The sequence below is a fragment of the Oncorhynchus masou genome, chromosome 6 (genome assembly GCF_036934945.1).
Source record: "Oncorhynchus masou masou isolate Uvic2021 chromosome 6, UVic_Omas_1.1, whole genome shotgun sequence".
In the NCBI taxonomy this organism is placed as follows: domain Eukaryota; kingdom Metazoa; phylum Chordata; class Actinopteri; order Salmoniformes; family Salmonidae; genus Oncorhynchus; species Oncorhynchus masou.
In genome coordinates this window covers 76,801,238-76,806,888 of record NC_088217.1, presented here as the reverse complement: position 1 = coordinate 76,806,888, position 5,651 = coordinate 76,801,238, and the positions used below count along the sequence as shown (strand labels likewise).

Sequence of the window (5,651 nt, the reverse complement as noted above, 5' to 3'; positions counted from 1 at the left end):
GTCGAACGCCAAGAGCATTTCAACATTGCAACATTCGATTGCTCCGGAACAAGGCAGACACACCCAGGGGCGTAATTACGGAAACTTTAAACGACCGTGATTGGGCAAAAATACGCCACACGTGGGAACCTCTCTACTCTTCACATTGTGGTTACATTGTAGCAGCAACACGAGACTGTTTATTACATTGTAACTAACAAATACTGTAGCACTAGCAGCAACAACAAAATGGACAGTGTCGATAAATTGTCTGGCAGGACCTATACTTACCACAGTCCCGCGTTACAGCAGTCCATAATGAGTTTATATTTCCCAGCACTCATTCATTGCACCGTAATAAAATCAGCATCGAGGTAGTTTATAGTCGCTTGTTGGTTTGTCCATGGATAGGCTTGAGGTAGGCAACTGTACATTGTGATGCAGATACAGTAGAATACAAGTGATACGTTCTATTGATTTGCTTCCTAAATTCCAAACCTTCCAGTGACAGTGTTGAGCCGCTAGGGGGTAGGCGACAACAGGGCAGATATTGATAGAGTTTGTCTGTTGATCGTCTGTAGGCCTACAGTTGAACGAGCGATGGCTTAATTAAGGCATGATCTTGCTTTTGGGCCATTTGCAGAGACACAGATTAGACTCTCATTATCCTGAACAGACTGAAGACCAATGATAATGTGCTGGATATCCTGATAATGACTAATGAAACCACAGACTTCAGTCTGTTTAATGCAGAACCAGGCCAGGGAAGATTCAACAATACTTACAAAAATACAGTCTACTCTATGTAATTCTATGCAATTTATTTATATTATATTTGTCTCTCTGTCTTTGTGTGTGTGTGTGTGTGTGTGTGTGTGTGTGTGTGTGTGTGTGTGTGTGTGTGTGTGTGTGTGTGTGTGTGTGTGTGTGTGTGTGTGTGTGTGTGTGTGTGTGTGTGTACTTCGTCTGACTTTAGATTCTAAAGGGCCGAGGTTCCCATGGCAACTGATTAAAACCCTAATTAAAGCAGGGGGTTTAATTCATTAGCTGGTGTGTGTGTGTGTGTGTGTGTGCGTGCATGCGTGCGTGCGTGCGTGCGTGCGTGTGTGCGTGTGTGTGTGCGTGTGTGTGTGTGTAGGTGTGTGTGTGTGTGTATGTGTTTGTTTGTTTGTTTGTTTATTTTCCAGAACCAAATGCAAGAGACTAGAGGTGAGTAGAAGCCAGAGCAGAGTGTCTCGTCTCTGGCTGGGTGGAGTCCACAGAAGAGGAGAGTAGGGAAAGAAAGAAAGAAAGAAAGAAAGAAAGAAAGAAAGAAAGAAAGAAAGAAAGAAAGAAAGAAAGAAAGAAAGAAAGAAAGAAAGAAAGAAAGAAAGAAAGAAAGAAAGAAAGAAAGAAAGAAAGAAGAGGTATTTGTCAGGTTTAACGGTGCAGAGGAATGAACAAAAAAGAGGAAGAGAAGAGAGGTATAATGCAGTCAATTTCAGCGCTGGACAGCTCTTAACATAGACAGTACCTGAGTATAAATAGACTACCTATTTTAGAGGCTCCTCCAACAGTCTAAAAAGTACACTCACACACACAGTGCACAACTCTACCCCCAGAGAATAGACAGAGGTATCTGATTAGCATCTCTGTTGGCTCCCTTTATGATTTATTATTTTTATTAGGATCCCCATTAGGTGACGCCAACGGCGATAGCTAGTCTTCCTTGGGTCTGACACATAACAAAAAAAGACATTACAGACAAAAATACTTTAGAATTTACATATATTTAAAAAATGTACATACACATTACAGACTTATTTATAAACAAATATTTTTAAAACTACAACTAAAGTGTGTGTGTGTGTGTCTCTCTGTGTGTGTGTGTCTATCAGTTATGTCAGTACATACACATACAAATTAGGTCACATGGGGGAGAGGTGTTGTGCTGTGAGGAGTTGCTTTATTTGTTTTTTTAAATCAGGTTTGCTGTTCAGTTGACCTATATGACAAAAAACAATTGATGCAGTAAATCTCTCCTCTGCTTTGAGCCAAAAAAGACCGCCATGGATGTTGTTGACATTGACCTCTGGGTATATTGAAGGGCATGACGTGCTTGCTCTGTTCTGGGCCAGCTGCAGCTTTTCTAGGTCCTTCTTTGCAGCATTTGACCACCTCACCGGGCAATAGTCAAAATTAGATCAAACGAGAGCCTGCAGAACTTGTGGTTGACTGTAGTGTTAAAAATGCTGATCATATCTTTATCACAGACATACCTCTCAACATCTATACAACAATTGAACCAATATGCTTTGACCATAACAAATTACAGTCTAACTCTTTGTTTAGGGTTGCAGTGATTTCACTAGCTGTGGTTCCTGACAATATAATGTTGAATCATCAGCATACATAGACTCACAGGTTTTGTTAAATGCCCGTGGTTGATTATTAGTAAAAATAGAAAACAGTAAAGGAACAAGACAGCTGCCTTGCGGAATACCACACGTTCCATGTTTTACATTAGAGAAGCATCCATTAAAGAAGCCCCTCTGTGTTCTTTTGGATAGATAGCTCTCAACCCATGAAATGGTAGATGTAAAGCCATGACAATTTCTTTCAGCCAATCATCAGTCATTTGTGTCAGTGCAGTACATGTTGAGTGCCCTTCTCATGTTGAGTGCTCTGTGACGTAGTAGAGTAGTGGCCGGAGGGCACAGACTTAATGTATTGTGAAATCTGTTGTAAAATGTATTTTAATGTTTAACATTTTTATTATAATGTTGTCCCTGCTACCGCTTCCCCTTCCTGGCGCTCGAGGGTGCCAGGCTGCCCGTCATTACGCACACCTATCAACATCATTACGTGCATCAGCGCTCATTGGCCTCACCTGGACTCCTTCACTTTGTTGATTGCCCCCTCTATATCTGTCTGTTCCTTAGTTTGTTCCCTTTGTCAGCATTATTATCGTATTGTTATTTTATTTTTCCCCTGTCCAGACACTGTTCTGGTTTGTTTCATGTCCGTGATTTATTAATTGTTCACTCCCTGTACCTGCTTTTCGTCTCACAGTATCTGTTCCTTACAAATGTATACTACTGCCTTAATTTTAGAAGAGTGTCTGCTGCCTTCGTATCAGCTAATGGGGATCCATAATAAATACTAATACAAATAAGCATGCTGAAAGTCTGTTGTTAAATTGTTCACAGAGAAATACAGTTGCTTGTGAAAGTACTCACCCACTTTGGCATTTTTCATATTTTTTGCCTTACAGCCTGGAATTAAAATGGCTTTTTGGGGGGTTTGTATAATTTTATTTACACAACATGCCTACCACTATGAAGATGCAAAATATTTTTTATGGTGAAACAAACAAGAAATAAGACACAAAAAAAAACAGAAAACTTGGGCATGCATAACTATTCACCCCTTCAAAGTTAATACTTTGTAGAGCCACCTTTTGCAGCAATTACAACTGCAAGTCTCTTGGGGTATGTCTCTATAAGCTTGGCACATCTAGCCACTGGCATTGCTGCCCATTCCTCAAGGCAAAATTGCTCCAGCTCCTTCAAGTTGAATGGGTTCCGCTGGTAAATATTTAAGTCATACCACAGATTCTCAATTGGATTGAGGTCTGGGCTTTGACTAGGCCATTACAAGACATTTAAATGTTTCCCCTTAAACCACTCAAGTGTTGCTTTAGCAGTATGCTTAGGGTCATTGTCCTGCTGGAAGGTGAACCTTTGTCCCAGTTTCAAATCTCTGGAAGACTGAAACAGGTTTCCCTCAATAATTTCCCTGTATTTAGCTCCATCCATCATTCCTTCCATTCTGACCAGTGTCCCAGTCCCTGCTGGTGAAGAAAATCCCCACAGCATGATGCTGCCACCACCATGCTTCCCTGTGGGGATGATGTTCTCGGAGTGATGAGAGGTGTTGGGTGTGTGCAAGACAGTGTTTTCTTTGATGGCCAATTTTTTTTGGTCACCTCCCTGACCAAGGCCCTTTTCCCCCGATTGCTCAGTTTGGCCGGGCGGCCAGCTCTAGGAAGAGTCTTGGTGGTTCCAAACTTTTTCCATTTAAGAATAATGGAGGCCACTGTGTTGTTGGGGACCTTCAATGCTGTAGAAATGTTTTGGTACCCTTCCCCAGATCTGTGCATCAAAACAATCCTGTCTTGGAGCTCTACGGACAATTCTTTTGACCTCATGGATTGGTTTTCGCTCTGACATGCACTGTCAACTGTGGGACCTTATATAGACAGGTGTGTGATTTTCCAAATAATGTCCAATCAATTGAATTTGCCTATGGTGGACTCCAATCAAGTAGAAACATCTCAAGGATGATCAATGGAAACAGGATGCATCTGAGCTCAATTTTGAGTCTCATAGCAAAGGGTCTGAACACTTATGTAAATAAGATTTGTCTAAAAACCTGTTTTCGCTTTGTTATTATGGGGTACTGTATGTAGATTGATGAAGGAAAAAAGTATTCAATCAATTTTAGAATAAGGCTGTAACGTAACAAAATGTGGAAAAAGTCAAGAGGTCTGGATACTTTCCGAAGGCACTGTATCTGCGTACAAGTGCATGTGCGCGTACGTGTTTGTGTGTGTGTTTCCATTGTTTGTGCATTATAGCTTTGTGGGAAAACTGTTATCATACACTAATGCACCTGAGAGCTCTGAAATCTATAACCATCATCTAACACACACACACACACAAGCAAACACACACACACACATTGACATTACTGGAAGTGCCTCAGTCTCTCCCTCTCTGATAAACATCTACGAGGAAAGATTCTCATTTTTTAAATCTCTGTCAGGAGAGAGAGAGAGAGAGATTGAGAGAGACAGTGAGAGAGAGAGAGAGAGAGAGACAGACAAGAGAGAGACAGACAGAGAGAGAGAGAGACAGAGACATATATATATTTATAAGGTAATGGGTAATGGTAACTTACATCTATCTATTTATCTACCTTTCTCTCTCTCTCTCTCTCTCTCTCTCTCTCTCTATATATATATATAATAATTCACATTAATGTAAGCTGAGATCAATGTGAAATTGAACTGGAAATGGTTATAATGGTATGTAGGCCAGGCCTGCATGTACATGTTGTGATGTGCTCTAAGGCCCATACTGTAATATAAAATGGTAATTTATACAGTCATTTTTGGCATTAACAACAGTAAAATACATTGAAACATTTCACTGCAGCATACTCTAAATTATGGTTCATAGTGGAAAATGTTGTGACCAGGGATAGAATTCCTGTATTTCCATATTTTTGGATCGCAATTTTTTGGGGGGAACACTAGTGGGTGCATGGTATTTTGTTCTGGCTCAGTAACATATTTTGAGGCGTGCCTTGTCAGAGGCTATGTTTGTTGCACCTGTTAGTGGGAGTGCTGTACCAATTTAACTGGTATGCGGTAGTAGTGGCCCATCAATTTAAAATGTATAGGGGACAGATTGGAGTGGCAGCAAGTCTTAAACCATTACTGGTTGACCATTCTGCCATGTCATGTTGGTCTGTTCGGCCTTTTAGTTGCTGCCACTTTGGAAGCTGGCCTCTAGAAGTGTAAGTAATAAAAAACACCATATATTCATTGACATGCTGTAACCTGCTTGCACCAATTACAATAAAATACTGTGAATATAGAAACCCCATCTCCCCTCAATGAATTGAAT

At 40.6% G+C, this 5,651-nt stretch overlaps 1 protein-coding gene across 1 annotated transcript in view; it reads left to right on the top strand.

Annotated features, from left to right (window-relative positions):
• LOC135542663 (SLIT and NTRK-like protein 3) overlaps nucleotides 1-5,651 on the top strand; it is a 32,324-nt gene that overhangs the window by 1,659 nt on the left and 25,014 nt on the right. The gene's annotated exons all lie outside the window — the stretch shown is intronic.